We start from the raw sequence: 12,332 nt of genomic DNA on the forward strand, positions 1-12,332 counted from the left end.
ATTCAAACTACCAATTAAGCAGGGAATAGTAAAACTTCTTGGATCTTTCAGTTTTGTTGGCAGTTTATTTTGGAGTATAGCCGAGCACTCCTCATTAAGTTCCACTGTAGATAGGTCTTCAAATTTTCTTTTGTTTGTTAGAAGCTCCTTTAAAAAAATTTCATATGTAGGCATCTGCGATATAGCTTCAACAAAAGGTAAGCTAATAAGCAATTGTTTAAAAAGTTTAAGAAATTTATCGAATTGTGCATCCATGCGGTCTTTCTTCAACATTGCTGGATATGGGATTAGTGGTTTATATTCCTTTGGCATTGGATTGTCATTGTTTTCGGGTTTTACTTCCTCTCCTTCGTTTCTGTCAGCTTCTTGTGGTGGCTTCTTTTTAGATTGAACTAACACTTTCCCACTCCTTAGTGTAACTGCTTTCACATGCTCTTTTGGATTGGGTTTGGTGTTACTAGGTAGACTTCCTGGTGGTCATTCTGAAATCAGTTTAGCAAGCGGGCCTATTTGAGTTTCGAGCCCTTGGATCGACGCTTGTTGATTCTTAAGTGCTGTTTCGGTATTCTGAAAACGAGTTTCTAACACCGAGATGAATTTTGTTAGCATCTCTTCAAGGTTCGGCTTCTTTTCTTGCTGGTCCGGTGGTTGTTGAAAAACTGGGGGATGTTGTGGCCTTTGATTTCCTTGGCTACCCCACAAGAAGTTGGGATGGTTCCTCCAACCTGCATTATAAGTGTTACTATAATGATTATTTTGAGGTCGAGGATTATTACCCATATAATTCAATTGCTCGTTTTTCATGTTGTGGTCATAGGGTGGGTATTCTGAATTGCTTGTTCCTCCTCCATTTGCATCGTACTGCATTACTGGATGAGCCTGTGAAGAACCAAGTAAACCATCATTTTTCTATTCAAAAGTTCTACCTGATTAGAGAGCATAGTGATCGAATCGATGTTAAAAACGCCGGCCGCTTTCATCGACTTTGTCCTCACGACTTGCCACTGATAATTATTCAGTGGCATCTCTTCTATAAATTCATAACCCTTTTCAAGTGTCTTATTATTGATAATCCCACCAGCAGCTGTGTCAATCATCTGTCTAGTCTAAGGATTCAGGCCATTGTGAAAAGTTTGAACCTGTAGCTAAAGTGGCAACCCATGGCGAGGGCACCTTCTCAATAGATCCTTGTATCTCTCCTATGCATCATAAAGAGTTTCTAGATCCATCTGTACAAAAGAAGACCTACTCTTATTGAAAGGGAAGTAGGGTCAAATCATCAGAGACCGAATTTGCACAATTGCTTGTTCTTTGGAATCCTGGTCAAAATCGTGCCCAAGAAAACCTATGTAAAGAAATAAAACAAACAGAATTAAAAGTTTTAATCTAGAAAAATAAAATAAAAACAAAATTAAAATTTTTGATTGGGATTTCAAAAATTAAAAATAATAGAAATAAATAGAGTTGGGGAAAAGGTGTTCTTATAGAGAGATTCCAGCCTCCGGCTATCTCGATCCTCCTTGGGTTTAATCCTCGGCTTTTAGGTGATCCTTCTCAAACAAAATAAGCCAGTTACAGTGGAAGAGGATGCCTACGACCACCAGCTCCAAGAATTTGGACTTACAATTTAGTTGGAACCTGACTGTAGCCAACAATCGCTTCTGTGGGATCATCTTATGCTAGATCATCACTTCTCAATGGCTAATCTCATGCCATTTTGTCTCTTGGGCTCGCCAACCTCTGATGCAGTAAGCTAACGAACTGACTTTCCAACCTTCCCAAAAAATACAAAGTGGCCGCCTTTGTACACGTTAAAACGATCACCTTTTAAGGGACATGGACGGACGCGTCAGGCTCGTAATGTGGAGAAGTGATTAATATTCGTCGAGAAGGCTAAGTACGGATTTAAGCCTCAAGAACCCTTTTTGGGGAATTTTGACAACCTTCGGCTAGATAGATTTAGTGGCTCATGATTTTTGGGGAAAAAAATAAATATAATGAAAAGAGAATTTTTATTGAAGAAAATATGGAAAGAACAACAAGACTAAATTTATGGGAAAGAGAATGTTTACAGCAAAAGATGGATCAAATTTGTGTCACTTCATCCCCTATTTATAGTACTAAGAAACCTAGCCTATTCCTAATTAAATTCTAAAAGATAAATACAAATAAATAAAGATAATTAAAGATAAATGATAATAAATCCTAAAATTAAATCTAAATAATAATATTTAATAATTATCCTAATCTAATTAAATATTCAATAGAGTCTTGTGCTATAAAATCTCTTCTTTTGCACTTTTGCCCTTATGTCTTCCATACTTGCATTTTTGGCACCACCTTTTTCCCTGTCGCATGTTGGCCCATTGTATCTTCAAATTCGCACTTTTTTCCCTTAATTTTTTTCCCTTCAATTTAGTCCCTAGAAGATAAAAGACCATAAATAGCTCAAATTAGTAGGGTTATACTCAAAATAATCATGCAATTAGCATATAAAAACATGTCAAAAACACATAACTTATATGTCAAAAACATCTCAAATGAAAAACTCTCTTTAAATTAAGAAAAAAAAAAGGTGATTACTTGAGAAGACAAATCAACAACTATATACATAGTTGATGAAGTAATGCCCTTGGTTAAATGGGCCACAACCTCACCATTCCAAAATACCACCCAGCAAAACCCATCTTCCCAAGTGACGCCGTTGGAGATGAAAAGGAAGAAGAGGAAAAAGAAAACGAAGAACTGAAAAGGAAGGGGGAGATATCATATTCGTTTACTTTCCATACAACATTTGGGAACCAAACATACTCCCTAGCTTGGGTCTTGGTTTAATTCTTTAGAAACGGGTGGACTCTATTGATCGTGTAACACCTCTATCCCGTCTTAGTTTTCAAATTAGTGTTATGAAGTATTACCGATCAAAACAGAACAATTTCTTCATAACAGAAAGAATTATACAATTTAAATCTAACACATCACATTTGAATTTAGACATAGCAAAAATACATTTATGAGCTTTAAATCGAGCCTATAAGGCCCTAATAATAGTTTGAGAATAATCTGAGATCAAATTAAAATAAATCATAAAATTCTGAAAAAAACATGAAAATTTAGAAAACAGAGATCACACGGTCGTGTGACATAGCCTAGACCATGTGAACATTTGAATTTTGGACACATGATCGTGTCCCAGCTCGTGTGCCATACCGCGTGTGCATTCATTGTTGGTCTCAAGGTCGTGTCGTAGGCCGTGTGTCAAATCATGCTACATTTAGACTTGAAACACACAGTCGTGTTGTAGGCTGTGTCTCAGACCGTCTGAAACTGCACCTAAAAAAATAAACACACACTGCCGTTTGAAGAGAACATGTGTGACATTTCACGGGGCTAGACTTTTCGTCTCGCAATCCCTGCGGCCTTAGGCAATTTGCACGTCCAAACTTGCCCAAGTCAGCCTTTACGCTAAAAAATGAGGATTCCTTAAGAACTCCTCCTAAGGCACCAATGTGTATAGCAGAAGCGTTTGTGCCAAAAGAAGCTACAAGTAAACAAAAGAAAGCCAAAGAAAGAATGCACACAAGGTGTTTGAGTAAATGCCCAAGAATTCTATTACTCTTAAGAATTCAACATAAAATGGATGGTTTACAAATGAGGGGGAGACTCTCTATTTATAATTGAGCTCCCCCAGAACCGATGGTTAAGATATATTTACATCGATGGACGAGATTAACGATGCCCCATGAATTAAGGGATTTACAAGATATGCCTTATCAAATCTAATCTAATCTTTACAATATATGATTCTCTCTATCTTTTAAGATTAGTTGCCTAAAATAGCCTAAGTTGCCATATCTTCGCTATTGGGCCATCCAGGTTTCAATCTGACAGGCTTCTCCAACAAATCTTTCAATCGGGCCAGTTCTTGTGGGCTGAATGATCCCCATCTAATTGATCGACCTCCATAGGTCGCATCTTGTGCCATGGTCACGGGATTAGAACTTTGGCCTGTAACACCCCTAACCCGTATCCGTCGTCGAAACAGGGTTACAGAGTGTTACAAGTTACCAGTACATACAGAACATTTACAGATTAATCAAAACATTACTATTCAATTTCTGAGATCATATATATATAACAACCTTTATTTGGGCCCTCGAAGCCCAACATGAACATTAAAATCAGGTCGGAACTCAACTGATTTCTCATAAAATTTTTCGCTTAATCATCAAGCATTCATATTTAAAGCTAGATCATATCTTTATAAAATACCACATTTTAGATGCGCAGAATAAAATACTTGCCTTAGACATTTCAATCCAACTTCATACCCAACAAGCATCATATTGAAACTAGTCATATATATACATGTCATGATATGTATCGTTATCATATTGTTTTCTTATAAACATATATCATTTATTTTCCTCCTCCTCCTCTCCATTCCACATCCTTAATGTATATAACATTCCTGTAAGTACGATTTCACAATTTACTTATTAATGCTCACATCAAATTGTTCACACGAGTCATAGTCACTCAATTATTTATAATTCGAGATACAGAGCTCCAAATTAAGATCTGTAAATTTTCCCTGAAACTAGACTTACGTATCATTCCACCATAAAATTTTCAAAATTTTTGGTTTAGCCAATTAGTACAGTTTATTCATTTAAGTTTCCCCTGTTTCACTATCCAACAGTTCTGACCTCTCTTCACTAAATATTAATTATATCACAGTACAGAACTCAGATAATGTTCTCGTTGATTTCTATTGAAAATAGACTCATTAAGGATTCTAAGCATATAAATTTTAGCCTCTAATTAATTTTCTCAAATTTTTGGTGAACCCGAATTCATCCTGACCTTGTCTCACAAAATTCATTATATCTCATAATTTACAATTCAATTGCTTACACCATTTCTTCTATGAGAAACTAGACCCAATAAGCTTTAATTTCATATATTATTCATCCTCTAATTCGATTTTTACAATTTATGGTGATTTTTCAAAGTTAACCTACTGTTGCTGTCCAAAGCTGTTTTAGTTCAAGATGTTTATTACCATTTTTCCTCTAAATTTCACAAGTCATACAATTCAGTCCTTACTCAATTAGCCCATCTATTAAGCTAATTTTTCTCAATTAACATTTTATTCCATCATTCTAAACTATTACACAACCTTTGAAAATCAAAATTTAACACTAAACCTTAATTCACAACTTTTTCACAATTAGGTCCTAAAATCAATTTCTATTGAATTTACTTGATAAAATCATCAAAAAACAAATCAAAGCTTAAAATTCATTTTATTTCATCATAAACAGCCAACACTTATCAATGATAGCTTTTAATTTTGTCCATAAAATCAAAAACTAATGAATTAAACACTTGGACCTAATTGTAAAAGTCACAAAAACATAAAAATCTCAAAGAAAAGGGCAAGAATTGAACTCACATATGTCAAAGTATGAAAAACCAGCAGCTTTCAGACCTCCCATGGCATTTTTGCTGAAGAAAAATGATAATATCTCTAGATTTTTCAATTTTGTCTTGTTTTATATGTTTAATTTGCAAAATTTCCCATTTTGCCCTTGTTTCTCCTTGTCTTTTTTGCTGATTTTCTTGCCCAACCATCCAGCCCATACAATTTGGGTCCAATTTCCTTTTAAATCCCTCCTTTTTAATCACTTAAACTATTTAATCACAATTTAATAAATTTTGCACTTTTTTCAATTTAGTCCTTTTTAATTAATTGACTAACCAAACATTAAAATTTTCTAACGAAACTTTAATACTAACTTAATAACACTCCATAAATATTTATAAAAATATTTATGGCTTGGTTTATGAATCTGGGGTCTCGATACCTCGTTTTTAACCCAATTTACCTGATTAATTCTTTTAAAATCGCAAAATTTACTATTTAAAAATAATTCTTTTAAGTTCGCGCTTGGCCTATAATTATTATTTGTTAAAATTTCTAAACTTACTCATCGGATTTAGTGATCTCGAATCACTATTTCCGACACCACTGAAAAATTTGGCTGTTACATGGCCCGTGACATTCTCCCCCACCCATTCTCGCAACGTCCTTGTTGCGACTTCTGTATGACACTGGCTTGATTCATCTCGAAACTCTCTCGTTGCCTTGGCTTCTTCCCGGCTTGCCTTGTAATCGGGTTGTCCCTTTTTTCGGAACCTTTGCCTCGGCTTCCGTCGCCTCTTAACTTGAACCGTTGCACTCGTGGGTACATCTCGTTGGCAAGAAGTCTCCACTTTAACTTGCCCCAATTCTGACTTGGTCCCATTGGAATCCCCTCAATTCACACATCTTGGCTTCGTTCCGCCCACAGTCCCTCAGCCTTATTGCTTACGAACTTTGAAAGGGCCCCTACGATCTTGCAATGTACCTTACTCATGGCATTCACTCGTCTTGACTGCTTTCGCATGACTTCTTTCTCCTTGAAGTCTGATGCACAATCCACCTTCCCCAAAGGTGGCGCTTCCACAGTCGACTCTACAGGTCTCATATCAGACTCACACTCCACTAACTTTTCCAAAGGGGCTTTCATAACATTCTGTTCTGTCGAGTTAATGCTTCCCCCATATGAAACATCTTCGACTAGTTGAATTGACGACAACACTTTGGTCCCAACCTTCATATCCCGATGCACTGACACAACAATCTTTGATGACGGACTAGTGACAATATGGATTTCGTCGGCCCATGGAAACAGAATTGTTTGAATCTTCTCAAGGAAGTTCAAACCAAGCACATAATTGTAATCATCTAATTGGATTGCCTCAAAGTCTTCCTTGCCTTTCCATTCACCGATTTGTAGCTCCACATTACGAGCTACTCCCACAGTTAAGCCCTTCTTAAAATTTACTGTCTTGATATTTTTATTCGATTTCCTAATCGATAGACCAAGCTTGCAGCCTTTTCTGATATGAACAAGTCTGACGCTCCCGTATCAATAAGAGCACTCCGCTTCTGACCCGCAATGTTGATGTCCACAAACATCAACCCCTCTCTACTATTCCTTTTGTTAGGAATAAGAACCATCGAACCGACCCTCGATGTTCTTCCTTCCACAAGCTTCGCCTCTTCTTTCGACTCATCTTTTGTTTGGATAGCCGACATCATCGATCTCTTTGGACATTTTTGCAACATGTGTGGTCCTTGACAACGGAAGCATTTTATTCTCTTCCCTTTGTCCCTTGGGTTGTTGGATCCCCGCTTCGCATCTCGTGGTCTCTCATTGCCACTTGTGCTATCAGTTCCCCGCTTCGCATTTCGTGGTTTCTCATTGCCACTTATGCTATCAATACTGTGGCCATCGTCACTATGTCCCTCTTCACATTCCCCATGGTTCCTCTCACCATTGCCCTTCCCAATGGGCTGAGACGATTCAAACTTGTCTTTCATTAGACTAAGTTCAACAAAGGACTCTGCTTCAGCCATGGCTACAGTAAGTTCGGTGATCCCTTGCCTACGCAACTCTTGCTTTGCCCACAGCTTCAACCCATCCTCGAACCAATAGGATGCTTTTTTCTCGCTCAAGTCGAAGATTTGAAGCATCAACTCACTAAATGCCCGAACATACTCCTGAACACTGCCTTGTTGCGTGAGACAGTGCAACTTAGCCCGAGCCTCCTTCTCGGCATACTGTGGGTAAAACTGCTTCCTCAACTCTCTTTAAAACTCCTTCCAAGTCCTAATTACGCCCCCTCCACGTTTCTCATCCGTGGACCTATGATGCCACCACAAGAGAGCCACATCATTAAAATAGATTGAAGTAGTGTTTACCTTAATTGCATCGTCCTCGATGCCCATCGCTCGGAAGTATTGCTCCATTTCTCACAAGAAGTTGTCCATATCTCTCGGGGACCTTGCACCTTTGAACTTCTCTGGTTTGGGAACATCCATTGCTTTGTTGTTTCGGGTTTAAAGACAACATCCCATTATTCAAAGCAGCTTTGTAAATCATGAGCTCCCCCTTAAGCTCTTCGATCTCTTTCTTCATGGCAACATCATATCCTCGAGATTCCCATCCCTCTCTACCAGCTTTTCTGTAGTAGAGTTTACTAACTCATTTAGCTTTTCTGCATTGGCACCGAGAGAATCCAACACAAAATCTCTAAGTTGCTCCTCCATTGGGTCAAACCCATCGGTGCGTCTCTCAACCAACTCAAGCGTCTCCTTCATGTTCCCTACGGACTTTTCGAGATTACCAACTTGATCTTCCAATTCTGACAGCATGTCCCTCGAGCGACTTGCTTTTCTACCCCTCCCACGGGTCTACATTGGCTCATTCTGATCAACAACTTCTTTTGACATCCCAACAGTGCCTTCGAACCTATAGCTCGGATACCACTTGTCACAGGGCTATACCTTTCGTCTCGCAATCCGTGCGGCCTTAGGCAATTTGCATGTCCAAACTCGCCCAAGTCAGCCTTTACACTTAAAAATGAGGATTCCTTAAGAACTCCTCCTAAGGCACCAATTTGTATAGCGGAAGCGTTTGTGCCAAAAGAAGCTACAAGCAAGCAAAAGAAAGCCAAAGAAAGAATGCGCAGAAGGTGTTTGAGTAAATGCTTAAGAATTCTATTACTCTTAAGAATTCAACATACAATGGATGGTTTACAAATGAGGGGGAGACTCTTTATTTATAGTTGAGCTCCCCCAGATCTGACGGTCAAGATACATTTACATCGATGGACGAGATTAACGATATCCCATAAATTAAAGGATTTACAAGATATGCCTTATCAAATCTAATCTAATCTTTACAATATATGATTCTCTCTATCTTTTAAGATTAGTTGCCTAAAATAGCCTAAGTTGCCATATCTTCGCTATTGGGCCATCTAGGCTTCAATCTGACAGGCTTCTCCAACAAATCTTTCAATCGGGCCAATTCTTGTGGGCTGAATGATCCCCATTTAATTGATCGACCTCCATGGGTCGCATCTTGTGCCATAGTCACGGGCTTGGAACTTTGACCCGTGACATGACACACGGCCATGTGACATGTTCGTGCCTTAGGCCGTGTGCATCTAAAATTTCTTCCAAAATAAGGTATTTCAACACCAATATCTTAGGTGTCAAGCCAAACCATAACCAGCTATAAACATGCTCTCAAACACCTATAATTGAGTCCAAAACATACATATTTCATACAATATATGTGCCTAACGAATATGTCCTCATTGGCACCACAATTGTTACACAAATACAATAACCATAACCCCTAAAGGATTACCATCATGAATATGTTATTCAATTAACAATCATGCTACCATTTCCTAATATTAAACACATACCATACACAACCTAACATGACCACTACCTTGTATCACCTACTAAATTAACCATAACATATTTCAACATCATTAAAGATACCATATCAAACTAATGCCTAAACAAGAGCACAAACATTACCATACCCAATTAGTACAACAAGAAACATAATTTGCCAATTCAAAACCATATAAGCTTAATTTCAAATCAACTAACTTATTAACCTTAACCATATCAAACCCTATATACATGCCACCACCAAAATGACTTAGAGACCAAAAACTCTGAAAAGAGAGTCTAGATAGTGTGAGCATTGAAGCTGATCCATTTGAACCATTCCACAAAATGTAAACTACAAAAAGCAAACCAAAACAAGTAAGCTTATGAAGCTTAGTAAGTCCGTAGTCAAAATTTAAATTTAACTTACCTTAACTTATAACTCATCACTAATTAACTTAAATAAATTAAAATCCTGACAACCGTTTCCAGAAAAAAAAAACATACCTCATTAGTACCATAATATTCAAACATGTAAATCAATATCCATAATGGCTGAAATCAAAACAATTCATTTATCCACACATATTCTTATATATTCTAAAAAATCATTTTGCATAATTTTAAACTCATAGAATGATTTTACATTTAATCATAAAGTTTCATGGCTTGTTGAACTATAGAAAATTACCGGATACTCAGGTTTCCTCCAAAATACACCAGAGAGCATCAAAATGCTAACAAAGGTATCGAAGTGCAATCCCGTACAAACACACGTACTAACCCTATTGGCATACCAATTTTATCCTAACAGTTTACTACATTCAACCAAGCATTATACTTAAATTCGTTACATTTATAGATATCCATCATTCAGAGGCACTTCATTATTTTTGTACACATACTATAAAACTGTTACATTCATTTCAATAATGTGCAACCACAAGAATTTCCACCACCAAACATTCATTCTAATATTTACTTATTTGCAACATGTAATAGTATATAGGTAATTAATGAAATTTCACATATATACAATTAAATAGTAAACAGTAACAACCTGCTTTTCAGTGGTGTCGGAAACAGTGGTTTCGGAGCCACAAATTTGATTAGTAAGTTCGTAAATATTATTATTTAATATTGACGAGTCAAATATAGTTTTAAAAGGGTTTTTGATTTGGTAATTTATGTCTTATAAATGATTTATTAAGTTCAAGTGGTAAGACCCTAAGGTTAAGTAGTTTTAGAAAATGAGCTATCGGGACCTCATTTTTATAAATTGAGCCGTACATATTTTATAAATATTTAGAGAGTGTCATTAAGGTGGCATTAAAGTTTCGTTAAGAAATTTTAACGTTTCGATAGTTAATTAATTAAAAAGGACTAAATCGTAAAGAATGTAAAATTTGATCACTATTAGATTTGAATGATTAAATAGCTTAATTATTATAAGTGAAAGGATTAAAATTGTAAACATACCATTTTTAATTAGTGGGACGGAAAAATGACTTTAAAATTTTGTTTTATTCATGTTTAAATGTTAAAAATAATTAAAATAAGTAATAAAATTAAAATAAAAGAATGAAAAGTAAAAATATAAGAAAACATAGTGGTTTTCTTCTACAAGGGGTTTTATTCATCATCGAATGTCCATTGAAATGAAGCTAGGTTTAGCCATTGTTAAAGTTATGCATGTAAGTCTGATTTAGCTCCATTTTTAATAATTTTTATATTTTTAAGATCGTTGCAACTAGGTCCAACTAGCCCGTATCTTCGATTTTCAAACTGTTAAAGATATTTAATGTTTCCATTGATGCATCTATGTTATGCTAGATCTTTAATGATGAATTTGAAGTGTTGGTTGATATTTATAAGTGTTTTGTTAAGTGATTTTGATGGATTTGTCGATCAGGGACTAACTTGTTAAAATAGTATAAATACAAGGATTTTTTTGAGGAATTGTTGTATAAATGGGCTGTATTATGAACCATAAATAATCGGATGTTATTAATTTGCAATAAAAATGGTTAATTTTCATGTTTTATGCTCAGAGACTAAATTGAATAAAAATGAAAAGTTGGGGACAATTTTGTAAAAATGTCAAAAACTGACTAAATTGTATGAAATAATTTTTTTACTGTCTAAATTAATAAATTGAATAAAATTATTAATTTAGATCAATATCGAGTGGAAAATCGAGGAGCATGGAAAAATAACAAGTAGCCCTTGTATTTTGACATTTTTGCGATTTGGCCAGGTAAATTCGTACAGTTAAAATTTAAAATTTATATACATAGGTGATTAGTATTATATGATATAATATATATGTTCCATTGTTGGAAATGAATCATTATCTGAGTTATAATATTGAATTTAATGTTCGGTTTGAATTGAATGCGGGATAGAGTACATTCGTGTTTTGGTGTGTTACAGGGTTTTGGAGTGGAGATGGTATTGGAGGGTGATAATACTCTAGAACGACATATTTTTAAGTGCTAATTGCATGTTTATTTTGAGTATGACCATACTAATTTAAGCTATTTATGGTCTTTTATCTTCCAGGGGCTAAATTAAAGGCTAAAGGAAATTTAAGGGAAAAAAGCGCAAATTTGAAGATACAATGGGCCAACACGCGACATAGGGAAAAAGGTAGTGCCAAAAATGCAAGTATGGAAGACATAAGGGAAAAAGTGCAAAAGAAGAGATTTAATAGTACAAGACTCTATTTAATGTTTAATTATCTTAGGATAATTATTAAGGATTATTATTTAGATTTAATTTTAGGATTTATTATCATTTATCTTTAATTATATTTATTTATTTGTATTTATCTTTTAGAATTTAATTAGGAATAGGCTAGGTTTCTTAGTACTATAAATAGGGGATGAAGTGACACAAATTTGATGCATCTTTGGCTGTAAACATTCTCTCCCCCAAAAATTTAGTCTTTTTGTTCTTTCCATATTTTCTTCAATAAAATTCTCTTTTCATTATATTTATTTATTTTTTCCTAAAAATCATGAGCCAC

General features: G+C 35.5%; 1 non-coding gene across 1 annotated transcript; it reads left to right on the forward strand.

The window, feature by feature from the left end:
- The first annotated feature begins 1,155 nt into the window (after positions 1 to 1,155).
- Positions 1,156 to 1,264, forward strand: LOC121206517 (small nucleolar RNA R71). Its single transcript, XR_005901558.1, has one exon. It is a non-coding gene; the product is annotated as a small nucleolar RNA R71 (small nucleolar RNA).
- The last annotated feature ends 11,068 nt before the right edge of the window (positions 1,265 to 12,332 follow it).

Source organism: Gossypium hirsutum, chromosome A01, assembly GCF_007990345.1.
Source record: "Gossypium hirsutum isolate 1008001.06 chromosome A01, Gossypium_hirsutum_v2.1, whole genome shotgun sequence".
Lineage (NCBI taxonomy): Eukaryota > Viridiplantae > Streptophyta > Magnoliopsida > Malvales > Malvaceae > Gossypium > Gossypium hirsutum.